Genomic DNA, 20506 nt, shown 5'->3' on the forward strand with positions numbered 1-20506 from the left:
GGTAGGTACCAGCTGCTCCCCACCCCGGGGGGATCTTGTCTGCTTCCCCGCCCCGCTGTGCTTGTCCCTAGCCCCTGCCTCGCTCCCGTGACCGACCCTCCCTGCACCATGGGAGCCCACAAATAGTTTGGTGTTGGGCCCACAAAATGTTAATCTGGCCCTGGTTCCCCACACTAGTTACTTTAAAATTCAAATAGTTTTAAGGAGAACTTCAGACAAACACCTCATTGTGCAGACTCATATGCTGCCGTACCTCCCCAAATAGAACAGGGTCTTTAGAGTACTGAGTCCCTTTCAACACAATGGTGAGTTATAAAAAGAAGAAAGAAAAGGAACAAAGAATTGCCCCAGCAGAGATTTTGGCCCACTATTTTCTGCTAGGTTCATGGCTGGATTTCGGCATGTCTTTTATGAACCAAATCTCTCTCTCTCTCTCACACAGACTTTTACAATGTCCTTTTTATATCTCCACTCCGGTAGTGGAGTCAGGTCTTGCCAGTCCTCTTGTATTGTTCAGGAGAACATGTTTTATTGTTTTCTCAGGAATCTCTCTGTCCTCTTATGTAGTGACATTTAAGGTGCCAATCTCATTATTTTAAATTAATAAGTAATATGTTCCTCCATAATACTTCCAAAATCTGGCCTTTTCTCTCAGGCCATACCTCATTTGTCATCTTGACTACTGCAGCCCCCTCCTTTCACTTTCCTAGTACCCACTTCCCTCTCATCAGATTCATGCACGTCACTGCTGCTAACTTAAAATTTCTAGGCTGTCATTCTGACCGTTCCAACTCCCAACCCTTAGAATCATCCACTAGTTTCCTCCCACTTCTCCATCTTATCAACTGCCCACTTTCTTCTCCTTATCTTTAAGGCCCTTCACAATTTAGCCTCTCCTGTTTATATCTTATCACATTGCTACCTCGTCCAGCAATGGCAGCCCCATTTGCTGTTTGTCCATTTATCCCACTGGGGCTTTCGCATGGCACATCCTCCCCAAATTAGTCCATGAAGACACTACCTTGTCCTCCTTCAGATCTCTCGTTAAGACCCACTTCCACTGGAACTTTCCAACCAACAACAGCTGGATGCATGTCTAGTCAGGTACTTCTGATATTTATATTATTTTTAACATCTAGTTCACAAAATAACCACCTCAAAACATGCATAGTGCCGGCCCATACAAATCAATGTTTTTATGACTCCTTTGCTAGTCTTCTTTCCTTTATTCCTTCTGATTGCTGCACACAGTTGGTGGGTCTTAACTTATCTACATGAGAAACTTGCAACAGTTTTTAAACCAGTTTAGTTAAAACAATGCAAACCCCTGTGTGGACAGTTATTTGTTTTAAAAGTGGCTCTTCAGGTTTAGCTTCAACTAGTTCCTTAGTGATTTATGCTAAACCAAAATAGGCCTAGTTTAAACAGAAATAACAGTATGCTCTCAGCCTTTTGCACCAGTTTAACTACATCAGTTTTAAGAAAATCACACTGTTAATTAATCTGGTGCCACTTCCTCATACACATATACCCAGAGACTGTAAGACCTTTGAGTCAGGAACCTGTCTCTCTATGGCTCTAGCCCAATGAGGCCCCAATCAAGATTACAGTAACAAGATAAATATAACACAGATAAGAGTCTCAGCTGGTGTAAATTGATATATTTACACTGGGTTCAATGACACTACACTGGATTTATATCAGCCAAGGATGTAGCCCAACAATAGCGGAAACTTTAGTAATATAAACTTCAGCCATTACTTACTAACAGTATGGATTTCTATGGCACACCACTGGTTTTTCCGATTATTTTTATTCCTGCACTGACAATTGCTGACTGTGTGCCACTCATCTTCCCTCTTTGTGTTGTCTTTCCACTCGTCTCTGCACCTTCCATGCAGTCCCACGTACCTGAGAATCCTTCCCTCACCTTGTCCAGTGCCTCCACCCTTCAAATTCCTCCTTGATGTGCAGATTTATCCTTAAAAAAATGGACTATTCAAAAATGGCACTTTAATCAGAGCTGATCCTTATGCCATAAGCGCAACTTTGGGTTCAGAGGCATGTCTGCCAACTTCACATACTAAAATAAGTTCTCATTACTTTTTGCTATTGTTAGCAGGTGCAGAACTTGATTCCCTTTTATCTTGTCCATCCTCAACAGAATTGTTAACTAAGTTCTGATCATAGAATTCTTATTGCTGAAGATATATGAACCAAAAAGAACTCCATGTAACCTTCAGGACTTCAGTGACTTTCTGAGGCTACTCAGGACCTCACAGAAGTCCCCACAGGAGTAGACACAAATATGGTTTGCGGCACATACTGTTAGATTTGTCTGTGTTGGCTCAATAGGAAGGTGAAATTATTTCTTCTTTTGGCAAAGGCAACATTCCCAGGGGAGGAAAGTATCACTCTGCCATGGATGTGGTCCTAGTCCACAGTCACTTTTATCCCAAACAAAATTGGCTTAGGTTTTCCTGCAACATGCTGAATGCCCTGAACTCAGTGGGGGGTCAAGAATAGTTAGTAAATCTCAGAACATTGCAGGATTGGCCCTTTTAATTAATACTTCACTTCTGATTTAGACTCATAGACATTAAGGTCAGAAGGGACCATTATGATCATCTAGTCTGACCTCCTGCACAATGCAGACCACAGCATCTCACCCACCCACTCCTGAAATAAACCTCTCACCTATGTCTGAGCTATTGAAGTCCTCAAATGATGGTTTAGAGACTTCATGGATTTACACCAATGCCTCACAGGAATAGGGTAAATTTTGTCTGAGGTTACATGTACAACTCCCATTAAAGTTTGTAGGAGTGGTGCTTGGGAATCTGTAGGTAGAATTTGGCTCTATGTTTAGAGGTGACCATTTTCCTTCCAATTTGCAGGGTTTCTGATTGCATCCGAATAAACCTTGACTTAGACATTTTATCCCAAATTCAAATTTTCAGTTTTTTTAATGGTTCAAATCCTGGAAGTTGTTTCATTGTCCCAAAGACTCTTAAATGGGGTGGGGGAGGGGTGGGGGAGAAAAATCAAACGATATTCCAGCATGAAAATAGGCGGCTATGTATATGCTATTAATTTCCTACTTTACCCAACTAATTGAATACACTAAAAACCCAGTAAGAAGCTTTAAAGTGGTAAATTACCATGTTCTGTTGTTAAATCAGCTACTATGCTTATCATAGAATCATAGAATATAAGGGTTGGAAGGGACCCCAGAAGGTCATCTAGTCCAACCCCCTGCTCGAAGCAGGACCAATTCCCAGTTAAATCATCCCAGCCAGGGCTTTGTCAAGCCTGACCTTAAAAACCTCTAAGGAAGGAGATTCTACCACCTCCCTAGGTAACGCATTCCAGTGTTTCACCACCCTCTTAGTGAAAAAGTTTTTCCTAATATCCAATCTAAACCTCCCCCACTGCAACTTGAGACCATTACTCCTCGTTCTGTCATCTGCTACCATTGAGAACAGTCTAGAGCCATCCTCTTTGGAACCCCCTTTCAGGTAGTTGAAAGCAGCTATCAAATCCCCCCTCATTCTTCTCTTCTGCAGGCTAAACAATCCCAGCTCCCTCAGCCTCTCCTCATAACACATGTGTTCCAGACCCCTAATCATTTTTGTTGCCCTTCGCTGGACTCTCTCCAATTTATCCACATCCTTCTTGTAGTGTGGGGCCCAAAACTGGACACAGTACTCCAGATGAGGCCTCACCAATGTTGAATAGAGGGGAATGATCACGTCCCTCGATCTGCTCGCTATGCCCCTACTTATACATCCCAAAATGCCATTGGCCTTCTTGGCAACAAGGGCACACTGCTGACTCATATCCAGCTTCTTGTCCACTGTCACCCCTAGGTCCTTTTCCGCAGAACTGCTGCCTAGCCATTCGGTCCCTAGTCTGTAGCTGTGCATTGGGTTCTTCCGTCCTAAGTGCAGGACCCTGCACTTATCCTTATTGAACCTCATCAGATTTCTTTTGGCCCAATCCTCCAATTTGTCTAGGTCCTTCTGTATTCTATCCCTCCCCTCCAGCGTATCTACCACTCCTCCCAGTTTAGTATCATCCGCAAATTTGCTGAGAGTGCAATCCACACCATCCTCCAGATCATTTATGAAGATATTGAACAAAACCGGCCCCAGGACCGACCCTTGGGGCACTCCACTTGATACCGGCTGCCAACTAGACATGGAACCATTGATAACTACCCGTTGAGCCCGACAATCTAGCCAGCTTTCTACCCACCTTATAGTGCATTCTTCCAGCCCATACTTCCTTAACTTGCTGGCAAGAATACTGTGGGAGACCGTGTCAAAAGCTTTGCTAAAGTCAAGAAACAATACATCCACTGCTTTCCCTTCATCCACAGAACCAGTAATCTCATCATAAAAGGCGATTAGATTAGTCAGGCATGACCTTCCCTTGGTGAATCCACGCTGGCTGTTCCTGATCACTTTCCTCTCATGCAAGTGCTTCAGGATTGATTCTTTGAGTACCTGCTCCATGATTTTTCCAGGGACTGAGGTGAGGCTGACTGGCCTGTAGTTCCCAGGATCCTCCTTCTTCCCTTTTTTAAAGATTATGCTCCTCCATAGACATATACTATGTGATAGGGTTTGTTTTCATCTCTATAAAAGCCAGGATGGACCAATGTCCTAACAGATAAAGCACAAGATGGGATATTAGTTGGTGTTTGCTACAGAATGCCAGATCACACTAGGGAACAGGATGACTGACTCCTTACACATCTATCTATTCATAGGTAGCGGGTGAAGCCCCCTTTCGGGGAGGCTAGCCCCCGTTCCTTCCGCCTGAGGCCCTGCCTGCCAGAACCCCAAACCCCTCCCCTCTGGCTGGAACCCTGAGCCTCTCTTGGCCAGAGGAGCCTTGGCCCACCTGTGCCAAGCTGAGCCACTGGCCTGCCCTTCCGAGCCATGCTGGCCCGATCCCCAGGCTGGCTCGTGCATCAGCCCAAGCACTGAGAACCGGGCCACTGGCCAGCCCAGGCTGCTGGCCCAACCCCCGGGGCTGACACAAGCTGCCCCTGGCCGCCAGCTGGAGCAGAGCCCCCCCCAACTTTTGGGGTAAGGGGGAGCGAGGGTGGGGCCTTGGGGAAAAGTCTGGGTGGAGGCGATGGCCTGGTTTAGGGTTCAAAGAAGAGCCACAGGAATGATTAAGGAATTAGAGAACATGCCTTGTATGGATAGTCTCTGAGTCTATTTATCTTAACAAGGACAAGGTTAAGGGGTTAAAAGGTGACAAAACTACAGTTTGTAATCATAGAAGATTAGAGCTGGAAGAGATCTCAGGAAGTCATCTAGTCCAACCCGCTACTCAGAATACCTTCATGGGGAATACATATTTAATAATAAGCTGTTCAATTGAGCAGAGAAAGGTGTAACACAATCCCACCTGGAAGCTGAAGCTAGACACATTCAGACTGGAAATAAGGTGTGAATTTTTAACGGTGAAAGTAATTAATCATTGGGACAACTTAACAAGTGTCGTGAGGGTTTCTCCATCACTGCGAATTTTCAAATCACAAAGTGATGTTTTTCTAAAAGAATATTCTCTAGGAATGATTTTGGGAAGTTCTATGGCCTGTGTTATACAGGAAGTCATATGAGATGATCATAATGGTCCCTTCTGGCCTTGGAATCTATGAATTAGCAAAGAGAGTATGGTATGTATCACGACCCCCTTCAAAAGTGATGGTAGCAGATAAACTGTGTTCACTATTTTGAATTTCTGCTAAGTGATGGTACCTGCTGTTCTGCATAATTTCCAGTTAATCCCTAAATACCTGCATCTGTGTGGGTAACCCCACCCACTAATTAGCTGCAAAAAAAAAAATCACAGGTCAGATGTTCTCTATCTAGTAATACCTGGAAGCAAACACAAAACCTACATTGTTTTCTGACAAGCTGTTCATGACACATCATGTTGCAGTTTGATGGAACAAGACATTTTTCCATGTGTGCCACCCACTGTTAAATGTGCATAAGGCATGCTTTCTCTGACTTTGCTAAACAGACAGCAGCTGTTTGGAGCTTAATACACTTACTGTTGTCCGAACATTTTCGGAAATGTGGCGAGTGCTCCCTTAGAAAAATAGATTAAAGGTCTCAGAAATAAACATCCCACCTAAAATATTTCCTCAAGTTCCAGTAGTTAAAGGCATCCTTTCCATCCACCCATTAAGTGTTATTTTCACAGCCACATATGAAGTACAGCATCGCTGACTCCCAGCAAATCCCCCAATGTTGTCCTTTCAGGATCCCCATCATACAGGTTTTTCAAGTCTACTTATTGAGATCCAGGCCACTTTCAACCTCATAATTGCCTGGCAGAATGCAGCAGATGAGTCTTTGTACATCTTTGCATCCGATGAAGCGAGCTGTAGCTCACGAAAGCTCATGCTCAAATAAATTGTTAGTCTCTAAGGTGCCACAAGTCCTCCTTTTCTTTGTACTTCAGACACCTGAAAATTATATCAATTGTTCTTAAAGAGTCTACAGAACTGCATTCAGACCCATGGTTTTCTGCAGTATTCAAGCTTTTAGCAACTGTTGCAATTTTACAAGAGGTATTGTTCAGCTAGGGTCATTCTGCTTTGGCTTTTAGTAAAAACACTGCAAGGATATTACAAAATTCATAATGCCTATTGAACTACATCTTTAGGGTGGCAAGGAGAGTGAACTTATCGCCCCCTACATTTTTAAATTAGAATTCTTTTCTATTTCGTAAGTATTAGCAGCAAACATGGGGTGATGAAACTTTCAAAATCCTGAATTTTGGTGGGTGTATCTTTGATTTTTGTTTAGCTTGAATCAAAAGCAAAGGCTGAATAATGTTTGACCACTCAAAAGGGAATTGGAAATTGCATACTTCAAGCACACCTTTGAACAATCTTCTTCTGTTATTACGGCATTAACAAAAGGCTCCGGGATACCTATGGTTATCGCTACCTACTTTCTTGGGAAGAGAAACTGAAAAAATGAAAAGACCCAACAAAAGACTAGATATGATGGAAGGAGATTGTTGTGAAGGAGATGTCCTGGATTTCTTTTCTTGTTTTTTTTTTTTTAAATCTGTTGCCAAGAAACCTAGGACCTACTTTACACAAGAAACTTTCCTGGATCCATTTCTTGTAATGATCCTAATTGCAGCTCAATTGGTGTGTGGACAAAAAATCCTTCTCCACGTTTAGTAAAATGAAAGGTTCCATCAGAATGAGCACATCTGCATGTGCTAAAAATGGAAATGTGAGAGCAGTGACAATCTATTAGACAAATATTTCTTTTTTGGAGGGGAGAAAAATCTAGAAGCACAAGGGCTGGCCCACATAAAATGGAGTAGATAAAAGAATGCATCAGAAGTTTTCTTTGCAAAAGACGTGCACAATAGTTGAAAGCATATTTTATGCTGCATTGTTGTACTGTAGATCTGGCATTATAAAAGTCTCCGTTAGCTATTCTGTTTGAAAGAACATGCACGTGGATCAGGTTAAAGTTGATATGGAAATGTCAAAATAGCCACATGCGTTGTCCAATATTGATTAGAGGATGGTGGCAAGGAAGGAGGGGTTGGGGCAAACTGAAATCCACATTTTATTAAATATATTTGCCATAAGGGTTAGTTAGCAGTCATCTCTGAACCTGTCAATCACTTTCCTTTAGAAACCTACACTGTTGCCCTCTCTCTGGGAGGCCCAATCACTTTCTTCAGTTAGATATGACTAACGCATGCTATTGGTTGGATTTTATGGACTTTGAGAACAACTGTTCTCAGAATTCCTTAAGATTCTCCAGTGCTCAAAAACCTTAACTAGATTCAATTAGAGAAAACTAGGGTAAGAGTTACGTTATATGCAGCTTAAAAGATTTTTGAATTTGTACTGCACCTTTAAACAGAGAACATTCCCGCTCGTTGCTTCAGAGGCTACCATTATGTGTCCAGAGTCAGCCTATTACAGAGGAGACTCTCTCTCTCTCTCTCTCTCTCTCTCTCTCTCATAGAAATCTTACATTTGTTCTCTCGATGATGGTGTTCTCTTAATACAAAATACGACCCATTATCACCAAAATTAGAGCACAGCTCTTTGTGTATGGGAAAACATAACTAAAGTTAGATTTTTTTAAACACCCAGACTGTACCTATTCTAGGGTTGGGAGGAAACACTTAGGGATATAAGAGAAAGCCAGGCTGCAAAGTTCCAAACTAATTTCTCCTAGAGTTCAAAGAGTTTTGGATCTTAAAAACAAAACAGAAAACCCCAAAATTGTTGCACAGTTTGAAGCCCTAAGCACAATATACATTTTCTCAGATCCCTCCAATCACTTCCTCTTCACTCAAAGCCCAGTGGGAGTCCTCAAAGGACTTGAAAAGGACTGGTCTTAATATTTTGGTGGCTTTCCTTCTTCCTGATTTATAGTCTTACTCTCTTCAACGGCTTGATTTTTATTAAATATCATATCCCAAATCACTAAAGGCCAGAGCTTCAGCTGGTATAAATCACTGCAGTTCCTTTCACTGAAGCTGAGGATGTGGCCCAGCCTTTAAATGCAATAAGAGCAGGTACCCTGCTATATGCATGTACTTAGAACAGCAGTGGCTGCTTTTCGTAGACTGACTGTTACATACTTTACTCTACAGTTCATTCAAAAAGTGTGGTTGCCTTAGAAACCACTACAGTACAGGATAATTCTGAGATATTAGGGTCCTAACTGACAGAATCACTCATTAATGGCTTGTGTGAACGTAGTATTTCCATAAATCCAAAAAGATATATTGCGGGGCAGGTTTCTAATTTGAAATTGGGGTGTGGAGAAAGGTGACAGATTAGTCTTTTGACAACTACAGAGATCTATGTCACATTAAGTATTAATTCAGCCAGCATTGTAAGGGTTAAAGCTATGGGAGGAGAAAAACTGTAGGTGATTGGAGGATCTGAGACCCTGAGGTGGCAATGGTCTTCTGGGTCAGAATTTAGTTGCAGCTCTGCCAGCATGAAGCAAAGCAATATGCATGTCTCGAATTCCAGATGCCTGCATGGTGGGCATTTCCCCATTTGTGTAAAGTGCTTCATTTACACCAATAAATCAGCTTTTGCCTAATGCGAGCCTTCCAGAAACATTGCTACTTGCCTGCATAAAGGTGATGATTTCCTATGCTAAATGCATAACACGAGCTCCTGCATGGAATGTGCCCTATTCCAGCTAGTAAAAGCTTGAAAACTGGAGACAAAAAACAACACCCTTGAGCCAAATTCTCAGCTGATGTAAATCAGCATTAGCTGCATTGTCTCCAGTGCTGCTAACCTAGTTTACACCAGAGAAAGACTGGGCTGTTTCAGTACATTTCAGATACATGTATAGTGTGTTCACTGAATACTTTAAAGCAACTAAAACATTAATTATATTGGAGAGCAAGGCAAATCTTACCCCCTCTTTCACCCCTCTGCTCCCCCAAGGCCTACTTCAAGAATAATATCTACAGGGAATCACCACAAAGAGAGGCCATTTGGATGGCTAGTAGGGATGGCAGATATTTACTTAGCTACTTTTTTTTATTTTGAACTGTAGAAAGTCATTTAGAACCATAAGTTTATGTCCCTAGTTGGCCTAAGTGCATATTTTTAATACTGATCCCCTCATACTCTTTCCATCCCTGCACTTCACTGCTTGTACACTCAGTTGTTTCATCTTCTAGGAACATAAACCGTCCAGGATCCAACCAGTGGTTCATCTGGCCTACAATACTGTTCCAGGTGCTACAGAGGAAAGTGCAAGAAGCCCTGGAGCAGTTAGTTATGAGGTAATCTGTCCCTGGGGATGATTTATGTTTTAACCTCTTTTGTTTATTTATTTTTAGTATTTACTATTGTGATTCTGAATATTCTTGTTATTCACATCAATGTCGAATCCAATTTGGCTCTGCGGTCCACAGGCTAACTGTACATGGTGTCAAATGGATTTCCTTTTATCAGTTTTCAATTTGCCATTATCAGAAATTATATTGCAAGATCTTCCTGGCAGAGCTTTCTGGTATGTTTGAGCAGTGCTTACCACAATTGGTCCACACTGCAAGTAATCAACATTAATAACAACTTTAGCCCCATTCACACTACCTGTGTGTTTGCTTCCTGCAAACACTTGACAGATTATGTTTTACTTGCATCAGCCCTTGCAGAAACTGAGTTTTAAGCAGACTTGGGTGAGCATTTGCAAGGGAAATAGTATATTTTATATGGGCTGTGAAACTCCCTAATATAGCAGGGCAACAGAGTCCTCAAAAACGCCTCACTTGATCCCTGGCAAAGTGGGAGTTGAATGAGCCAGACTAAGATCTGTCTGACTGCACCCTTTAAAACTAGCACCTTGCAGACGCATGGGTGGGAGCACACATTAAGACTTGTAATGGCTGGGTGCAGGATTGTAAATAGTAGATATGTGTATGCTGTGATAAAAAATCTGAGTCACAGAGACGAGTCTAGGTTAGCTGACTTTGGCTGGCAAGGCTTGGGCTGCGGGGGGTAAAAATTGCCATGTTGATGCATGGGCTTGGCCTGGAGGGAGCCCAAGCTCTGAGACCCTCCCCCTCGAGGGGTTTCAGAGCCGGGGTTCTAGCCCGAGCACCAACATTGCAATTTAGGGTCCCTCAGCCCAAAGCCCAGTCAGCTGGTCCTGGCCAGCCACGGCCGTGCCATGGGTCTTCTATTGCAGTGGGGATGTACCCTTAGAATCCCTTAATTTTGTTAGGAATGCTGCCTCAGGCAAGCCCTATGTAGCTCAGTAAGCAGAAGTTTTTTCCCTTGAATTTCAAAACTTTGATGAAAAAATCAAAATGAATTTTTTTATGAACGTTTTAATGAAAGTTTCCTTTTGTTTTCAATCAACTCTATCCGCTCCCTCACCCTGAGAGATTCCAAGCCCCATTGGATTCTTTAAGCTGCCCACCTCCATTATAAGAGTGACGCTCGTCCAGTCGGAACTGCTCGAACACCATGCTACAGAGAGATGGGGTGGATTCTCCATCATTTGAAGTCTTTACTGGACGTCTTTCTAAGACATATGCTGGAGCTCAAACAGAAATGGTGGGCTTGAGGCAGCGGTTATTAGGTGAGGTCGATGGTCCACATTATGCAGGAGGTCGGACAAAATGACCATAATGGTCTTTTCTGGCCTTTAAATATCTATGAATCTATGTGAATCATGACTGATACAACTAATATATGCAGCAATTATGAGTTTTGAGTATTGGTAAGTGCAGCAAATTCAAAGCAATTCACAAAGTTTAAAAAAACACTTAAGAAGATTGAATAGTTCTTTTAAAAAATGGCTTAGTTCATGAAAAACCATAATTGGTGTCAGATTTCAGAGTAACAGCCGTGTTAGTCTGTGTTCGCAAAAAGAAAAGGAGTACTTGTGGCACCTTAGAGACTAACCAATTTATTTGAGCATGAGCTTTCGTGAGCTACAGCTCACTTCATCGGATGCATACCGTGGAAACTGCAGCAGACTTTATATACACACAGAGAATATGAAACAATACCTCCTCCCACCCCACTGTCCTGCTGGTAATAGCTTATCTAAAGTGATCATCAGGTTGGGCCATTTCCAGCACAAATCCAGGTTTTCTCACCCTCCACCCCCCCACACAAATTCACTCTCCTGCTGGTGATAGCCCATCCAAAGTGACAACTCTTTACACAATGTGCATGATAATCAAGTTGGGCCATTTCCTGCACAAATCCAGGTTCTCTCACCCCCTCACCCCCCTCCCAAAAACCACACACACAAACTCACTATCCTGCTGGTAATAGCTCATCCAAAGTGACCACTCTCCCTACAATGTGCATGATAATCAAGGTGGGCCATTTCCAGCACAAATCCAGGTTTTCTCACACCCCCCCCCCCCCCACCCCCATACACACACAAACTCACTCTCCTGCTGGTAATAGCTCATCCAAACTGACCACTCTCCAAGTTTAAATCCAAGTTAAACCAGAACATCTGGGGGGGGGGGGGTAGGAAAAAACAAGAGGAAATAGGCTACCTTGCATAATGACTTAGCCACTCCCAGTCTCTATTTAAGCCTAAATTAATAGTATCCAATTTGCAAATGAATTCCAATTCAGCAGTTTCTCGCTGGAGTCTGGACTTGAAGTTTTTTTGTTTTAAGATAGCGACCTTCATGTCTGTGATTGCGTGACCAGAGAGATTGAAGTGTTCTCCGACTGGTTTATGAATGTTATAATTCTTGACATCTGATTTGTGTCCATTTATTCTTTTACGTAGAGACTGTCCAGTTTGACCAATGTACATGGCAGAGGGGCATTGCTGGCACATGATGGCATATATCACATTGGTGGATGTGCAGGTGAACGAGCCTCTGATAGTGTGGCTGATGTTATTAGGCCCTGTGATGGTGTCCCCTGAATAGATATGTGGGCACAATTGGCAACGGGCTTTGTTGCAAGGATAAGTTCCTGGGTTAGTGGTTCTGTTGTGTGGTATGTGGTTGTTGGTGAGTATTTGCTTCAGGTTGCGGGGCTGTCTGTAGGCAAGGACTGGCCTGTCTCCTAAGATTTGTGAGAGTGTTGGGTCATCCTTTAGGATAGGTTGTAGATCCTTAATAATGCGTTGGAGGGGTTTTAGTTGGGGGCTGAAGGTGACGGCTAGTGGCGGTCTGTTATTTTCTTTGTTAGGCCTGTCCTGTAGTAGGTAGCTTCTGGGAACTCTTCTGGCTCTATCAATCTGTTTCTTTACTTCTGCAGGTGGGTATTGTAGTTGTAAGAAAGCTTGACAGAGATCTTGTAGGTGTTTGTCTCTGTCTGAGGGGTTGGAGCAAATGCGGTTGTATCGCAGAGCTTGGCTGTAGACGATGGATCGTGTGGTGTGGTCAGGGTTAAAGCTGGAGGCATGCAGGTAGGAATAGCGGTCAGTAGGTTTCCGGTATAGGGTGGTGTTTATGTGACCATTGTTTATTAGCACTGTAGTGTCCAGGAAGTGGATCTCTTGTGTGGACTGGACCAGGCTGAGGTTGGTGGTGGGATGGAAATTGTTGAAATCATGGTGGAATTCCTCAAGGGCTTCTTTTCCATGGGTCCAGATGATGAAGATGTCATCAATATAGCGCAAGTAGAGTAGGGGCTTTAGGGGACGAGAGCTGAGGAAGCGTTGTTCTAAATCAGCCATAAAAATGTTGGCATACTGTGGGGCCATGCGGGTACCCATAGCAGTGCCGCTGATCTGAAGGTATACATTGTCCCCAAATGTGAAATAGTTATGGGTAAGGACAAAGTCACAAAGTTCAGCCACCAGGTTAGCCGTGACATTATCGGGGATAGTGTTCTTGACGGCTTGTAGTCCATCTTTGTGTGGAATGTTGGTGTAGAGGGCTTCTACATCCATAGTGGCCAGGATGGTGTTATCAGGAAGATCACCGATGGATTGAAGTTTCCTCAGGAAGTCAGTGGTGTCTCGAAGGTAGCTGGGAGTGCTGGTAGCGTAGGGCCTGAGGAGGGAGTCTACATAGCCAGACAATCCTGCTATCAGGGTGCCAATGCCAGACTCCAGCGAGAAACTGCTGAATTGGAATTCATTTGCAAATTGGATACTATTAATTTAGGCTTAAATAGAGACTGGGAGTGGCTAAGTCATTATGCAAGGTAGCCTATTTCCTCTTGTTTTTTCCTACCCCCTCCCCCCAGATGTTCTGGTTTAACTTGGATTTAAACTTGGAGAGTGGTCAGTTTGGATGAGCTATTACCAGCAGGAGAGTGAGTTTGTGTGTGTATGGGGGTGGGGGGGGGGGTGTGAGAAAACCTGGATTTGTGCTGGAAATGGCCCACCTTGATTATCATGCACATTGTAGGGAGAGTGGTCACTTTGGATGAGCTATTACCAGCAGGATAGTGAGTTTGTGTGTGTGGTTTTTGGGAGGGGGGTGAGGGGGTGAGAGAACCTGGATTTGTGCAGGAAATGGCCCAACTTGATTATCATACACATTGTGTAAAGAGTTGTCACTTTGGATGGGCTATCACCAGCAGGAGAGTGAATTTGTGTGGGGGGGTGGAGGGTGAGAAAACCTGGATTTGTGCTGGAAATGGCCCAACCTGATGATCACTTTAGATAAGCTATTACCAGCAGGACAGTGGGGTGGGAGGAGGTATTGTTTCATATTCTCTGTGTGTATATAAAGTCTGCTGCAGTTTCCACGGTATGCATCCGATGAAGTGAGCTGTAGCTCACGAAAGCTCATGCTCAAATAAATTGGTTAGTCTCTAAGGTGCCACAAGTACTCCTTTTCTTTTTGCATAATTGGTGTGGCAATCTCACAAACAGAATAAGCAGCTAAATCACCCACATTATTCCCTAAGTGGTATTTGCTTAGCAGTACAATCATGCATAACACTGGGTGTAGAACCTCTCATTTTATATTGCCAAAGGATCCCAAAACATTTTCCAAATTGTCTGCAGAAATCACTTCCCATGCCATGAACTGCAGCCAGTTCTGTGAGTGGCACACACTTATACCTAGTCTGAATTTGGCTCAGAGAGAAAGGCGTTCCTGAAATCTGAACAGAAAGGTAAAGGCTGAAATAGAGAGGCCTTAAGATAAGAGACATCTGGAGCAGAGGGAGTGCTCCCTAGAAAAGAGAGAGCCTCAAAGGATACATAATGTCATGGGATCCCCTGGTGTATATGGCCCTTTAGCTGCCAATTAGATTTGTAGCCGGTGGTACAATTTGCTGCTGTGGGGGCATTTGGTTTCATGCAACAAGATCAATGAATTTGTTTTTTTACCACAATACATCCAGTATCTGAAGATCAAAGTTCTGTAGAAAGTTGGTAAATAGTATATTCTCGCTTTGATGCATGCTTAACTCCCATGAATGTGTACACATCAAGAGGAGAATGCATCCTTTATGCAACACAAACCATGCTGTTCTGACCACTTACATTGCTGGCAAAGGGGAACAGATTTAAGGGCAGATTTAGTCAAATATTTTACCTTTGTTCTTTCACTCAACTATTACAGTGCATTTCCGTGGGTGATGAAGGATCTATTCCCCCATCAACATCTCCCTTCTCAGCTCAAAAGCGTCCCAAACCAGGTAATATATAACTACATTCATTGTGATGCTAAATACAGTTAAATAGAACTCTTTAACTGGATATCATGACTCCATGAGATGACCTTTCGCTCCTGGGAAGTAGTTTTAAATTCAATCCACTGCAAAAGAAAATCCTTCCAATTCATTGGCTGTGAAAGGTCACAAGTGAAATGTGTTTTGATGATATCTGCTTAGTGGTTTAGTTCTCAGTATGTGAGAGCATCAAGCTGGTCTGAATTGCCTTTTGTCTTCCAGTCTGAGTTCCAAGAAGCCTGAGAAAGCAGTGTGGAAAAGATAGCCAAATAGCTGGCAATGGCAAGGTGCTGTGGCCAGAACTGGGAGAGGAGATACCATGTTGATCCCAACCATTACTGCATTGAATTAAAAAATGAAGGGCTTCTCCCCAAACTTGACTGGGCATTTTGAGGTTTAAGTTATTAGGGTTTTTAGACATTAAAATATAAAGCAAACATTAGCTCAGCTTCCTGCAGACTCAGAGGATTATCTCATATGCAAAACCTTTAATTGGACAGCTGATTTAGGGTAGATTGGAGCAGATCTGCAGAGTCAAATTTCAGGATATAAACTGACGCAGAGGACAAAAGTAAAGCTGTATACTGCCTGCAGTATGATATATTATTGGTATAATAGTTCTTTCTCTCTTTTTCCCTTTGGATACCAAGCAGTTATTGTAAATCATCAACCTGACACACTGAAATAAAACCTCACGATGGGAATTACTCTTTTCTTTTCTCTCCTGCTTGGTCATTCCCCATACAGCAGGCTCTGTACCTGGTTACTCACAATATTCATCCTAGTGGTGCTGAGGTATCTTGAAAGAACTAAAATAAATGATAGGAATGAGACCTGTTTCTCTCTCTCCTTTCCTAATTTATTACTACAGCATTTAATATTTGTATTACAGTACTGCCTAAGGGAGGGAACCAAGATGGGGAGCCTCATTGCATTAAGCATTGTAAATCCATGTGATAAGAGGCAGCCCCTGATCCAGAACACTTACAATCTAAATAGGTAATAGAAACAAAGGAAATATTAACCCCATTTTACAGACGATAAATGCAGGCACAGAGGGATGAAGTGACTTGATTAAGGTCCCATAGGAAAATGGTGCCAAATCTGGGAATTAAACCCAGGTCAGTGCCTTAGCCACAAGACCATCAAAGGATTTTTTTTTAAACTGCATAATAGTGGGAAAGCTGACGCATTACAACGGAGAAGTGCTTTCTGCAGCAAGTTCTGTAGTCATTCTAATCTCTCCCAGGACAGAGTTGCACAGTTGTGCAGCAGCTGAGCTGGGTTGAGGTCAGGTTTGGCTTTAGCTAAAGCGTTCACTAAAAACTAGATAAAGCTGAATCTGAGGCCATGTCTTGATGCCCCACACCATGTTACCTCAGTTGACTTAGCTTAACATGATTGAAAAGCCCTGTTAATACACAGGCTAGTGTATCTAAAGCCATGTTAGCCAACTCAGATGAGCTAACACAACTGAAAAGAACACCTGTTTTGTCTGTCAAGACATAGAATCATAGACTATTAGGGTTGGAAGGGATCTCAGGAAGTCATCTAGTCCAATCCCCTGCTCAAAGCAGGACCAACACCAACTAAATCATCCCAGCCAGGGCTTCATCATGCCCTTACTGTTTGGCTAAATTAAACCATGATTAGAAAGTGTAATATTGTGACTAACTGAAAACTTTGCTAAGTCCTGACTATTCCAATGCAGTGAGAAAGCTGAGGCATATGGTCACATCGACCAGTTTCACAATTCAGACTAAGTGTTGTTCTCTTTAAGACAACACAATTCTTCCCTCCTTCGATTACCGCATGAAACTATGCTCAGACAAGGAAATAATGGCATGTTAGTTTGTAACGTGCCTTATGAGATCTCTGCTTCTGAACTCTTGAGCGTTTGGTCAACCTCAACTGATAACAGTGCTTTAGCTATTCCATCCTAGATGGGAATGGGTAATGAATGCTGAATAAAATAAAATAAAATGAAATAAAAAATAAAAGATCAATATGGTGCACTAGTGCTACTGGGTAAGAAAACTTTCTAACTATAGTAATTTATGGGGAACCCCCCCCTCACAAGTTAAAACCTCACACATACTACTAGCAAATATATTGCAGTGAACAATGCATCTACATCAGACAGATGCAACTATATATATATTAGATACCTATTTATATGCATTTTAAAGATATATCTATCTATCTATCTATCTATATATAGTGTATTGTGATATCCCAGTAACAGCATAAAGTAATAATAATGGAACCTAATTCCAATGATAATATCCATTGTGCATATAGGTCATAGTAGGAAGAGACCAACTAGTTCAGTTAAAATAAATCATTCATCGAACTGAATCCAAATCTTTGAGATTCCAGAGTCTAGCTGAGGACTGAGATGATGCAGGATTAAGGAGTAGGGAGGTGATTCCCAGAGCAAGCACTGTCCTCAGGCTTCAAATAACCATACTTAGCACTTCATGTTCAAAGCATTTTACAAACATTGGGACTGAATTCAATGGGACTTTTGCAATTGGTTTCACTGGGAGCAGGATTGGGCCAAATATCAAATCTAAATCTGTGTTAATGTAAGGGTCAGATTCTGTTAAGCAACTAAACTCCACTCAGCACAGGAGAACAGGGATGGGGCAGTTTCAGGGAATCATATTGTGGGGAATAGTTAGCTCAGGTTCTGTGTGAGCAGTCTAGGGGTTGCTCTATGTTATGTCACTAGTGTAGGTACAGAGGAGTAGGGAAGCAGAGAATTGCACTCTGTCCTTGGCATGTTTCTTCCCTGTCCTCGCACACTCCATATGCTTGAGGAGGAGTATGTGTCAGGGGGAGGTACTGGACAGAAAGGGGCAGCTGGTGTAAGATCTTGCATGACTGCTTTATACCGGCTGAGAGCTCCTCACCACTTAAGAGAGATCTCACCTGGCCAAATCTCAGCCCTTTGGTGCTGTCAGAGAAGTGCAAAGGGGCTGGTCTAAAAATATACATGAGGAGTGAATGGGGAATACAATTAAGTAAGCATATATGTAGTATCTGCTTTTTGAAACATTACCCTGGTGCCTTTCCTGATTCCCTTCCCCACTGCCATAAAATACCGCAAAGTATCAATCGTTGCAAACTAACAGACAGCAACATTTCTGTTTAAAAATCCCAGCTGGGTTTGCTTTAGAAGAGAACAAAAAATACCTTGGTGTACAATTTTTTTTAGAAACAGTCGGACGTCTTATAAACCTGTCAAACTGCATTTTTAAAAATTTCATTAAAAGATATGCTCCTGTGTCCTTGTGTGTCAAACTTTGGCCGCCAGCTAAAGTTTAGGATAGAAATTCCAACACATCTTTAAGAATAGGGCTGCAAGTGGGTGCCACTAAAATATTAAAATATATGTATCAGCTGAAATTTTTTGCATTGTTAAAATGTCACTAAAGATTCTGTTACATGATTGATATCATTATGTTTTTATGTTATTGATCAGACATACATTTTCTGATCCAAAGCTTACATGGACCAAAAGGAAAGGTATCATAGTATGTCCTTATCTTTCGGACCTCAGGAAGTGGCCAGGCCTCAGTTTCCCCTTTACTCGGGTAAATTGATAAAGTGTAGCTCTCTGGCCAAACCATAATCCTTCCCTTCCTGGGGAAAAGAAGTCCAAATATAAACATACACCCTTAGCCCCCCCAGCCCACTGCAGGCCACAGCCTTTGTTGATATAGAGTTGATCAATACCAACTGTAGCTTTGTAGTTCGCCTTTGCGCTCTCTGGACTAATCAGTTCTATCATCCTTTCCCCCACGTGTTCTCTGGTCTTTCTCCTGTCAATACTGGGGAACTTCCTCCTACCCTCCCTCTCATCTCCAGCCATGCACTGCCCAAACAGGAAGCTAGTGCTCAATTCTTATCCCAAGCCCTCTCCCCTTACCCATATCCTCTTCCTTATCTCACTTCTCCCCAACCTAGGATCTTTCCATAACCTGTTTCTAGGCCTCTTCCCAAATCTCCTTAAAGCCCCTTGAGCGACTTACCCACACCTGGGGTTCTTCCCTCTCCAGGTTCCTTGAAAAGGATCCCAAATCTTGCCTCACCTCTAGTCTCCCACCCTTCTAAGGGGAAGCTGCTCCTTATATTCCTTGGCACTTCAGGACAGAAAATTGTAGGTTGGTGCTTTGGGGGATTGGCAATTCACTTTTACTTTATAAAGAGCCCATGAGTCCATACTACACTGTTCTGGCAGTTCATTCGTGCATAAAGATGTCCCCTGTAAGACTGGTAAGTTCAGTCAGGCGTTGGGTTTCCTGACAAACAAATGCCACTTGACGAAATTCTAGCTGCCTGAGGCAAGCTTCAATTTGCACATTCAGCTTTTTTCTTTTTTCTTTTTTAAATATTCTACGGTAAATTTTGCACTCATAAACTGATGTTCTTCTTTGGCTTGCTTCTCTGCCCTCTGTGACTTCTGCCCCCTCTCCTCAGATACCAAAAGAGTGTCCCATTGTGTGCAAAAATGCTCAACAATTCCTGTAAGTTAACGAGAAAAGACACATTCAGCCACTTTCTATAGGAATGGCTCTTTAGATTTGGAAAGCCATAATCTAGCGCGCTCACACACACACACACACACTTTTACTACTCACTTGAATTCCTGCCCAGCAGCAATGCAAAAAAATCTCTGGCTTTTGCTTTGTTACAGTTTTGTTGAACTTGACTATGAAAAATTTGCAAATTTTGGTCAGTGCAAAATCTTGCTCATTTCCACTGTTTTTGCAAAATACACATTCAGATCACAACATTTTCCATTTTTTATCTAGATTTGGTTTTTCCACGGTTTGATTCCATTCATTACATCTAATGGGTCTGTCCCACCTGTGAATCCTCATGTGTTGTTAGAGGCAGGTCACGTCACGCATGCAGACACTAAGGCAGAAAACCATAGAATACTCTATACCCATGTCTAGCCAGCCAGATTCTCAACCCAGAGTCTCAGTATATTATGAATAAAGATAACTTCAGACTAAAAGCTAGGAAAAAAAAGCATAACACGATTGGATTTGAAAACCAAAACTGATAAACTAAAACCAGTGATAGAAGTACAAACCACATAATTTACATCTGGATCAAACATCCAAGCATTTATTGGTGCCTAGACCACTGTAAAAATGGGGGCCAGATGCAAAATTTGGACCTCCATCCAGGTTTTAATTTTAAACATCCTCAAAATCCTTGGATTTTGGTCCAAACCCATCTCCAGTTAAAATAATATTAAGGATCTGATTTCATCCAATTAAACCCTGACACTTTCAGCTGACTGCTAACCAAGCTTTACAGCTG

This window comes from Caretta caretta, chromosome 9 (assembly GCF_965140235.1).
Source record: "Caretta caretta isolate rCarCar2 chromosome 9, rCarCar1.hap1, whole genome shotgun sequence".
Lineage (NCBI taxonomy): Eukaryota > Metazoa > Chordata > Testudines > Cheloniidae > Caretta > Caretta caretta.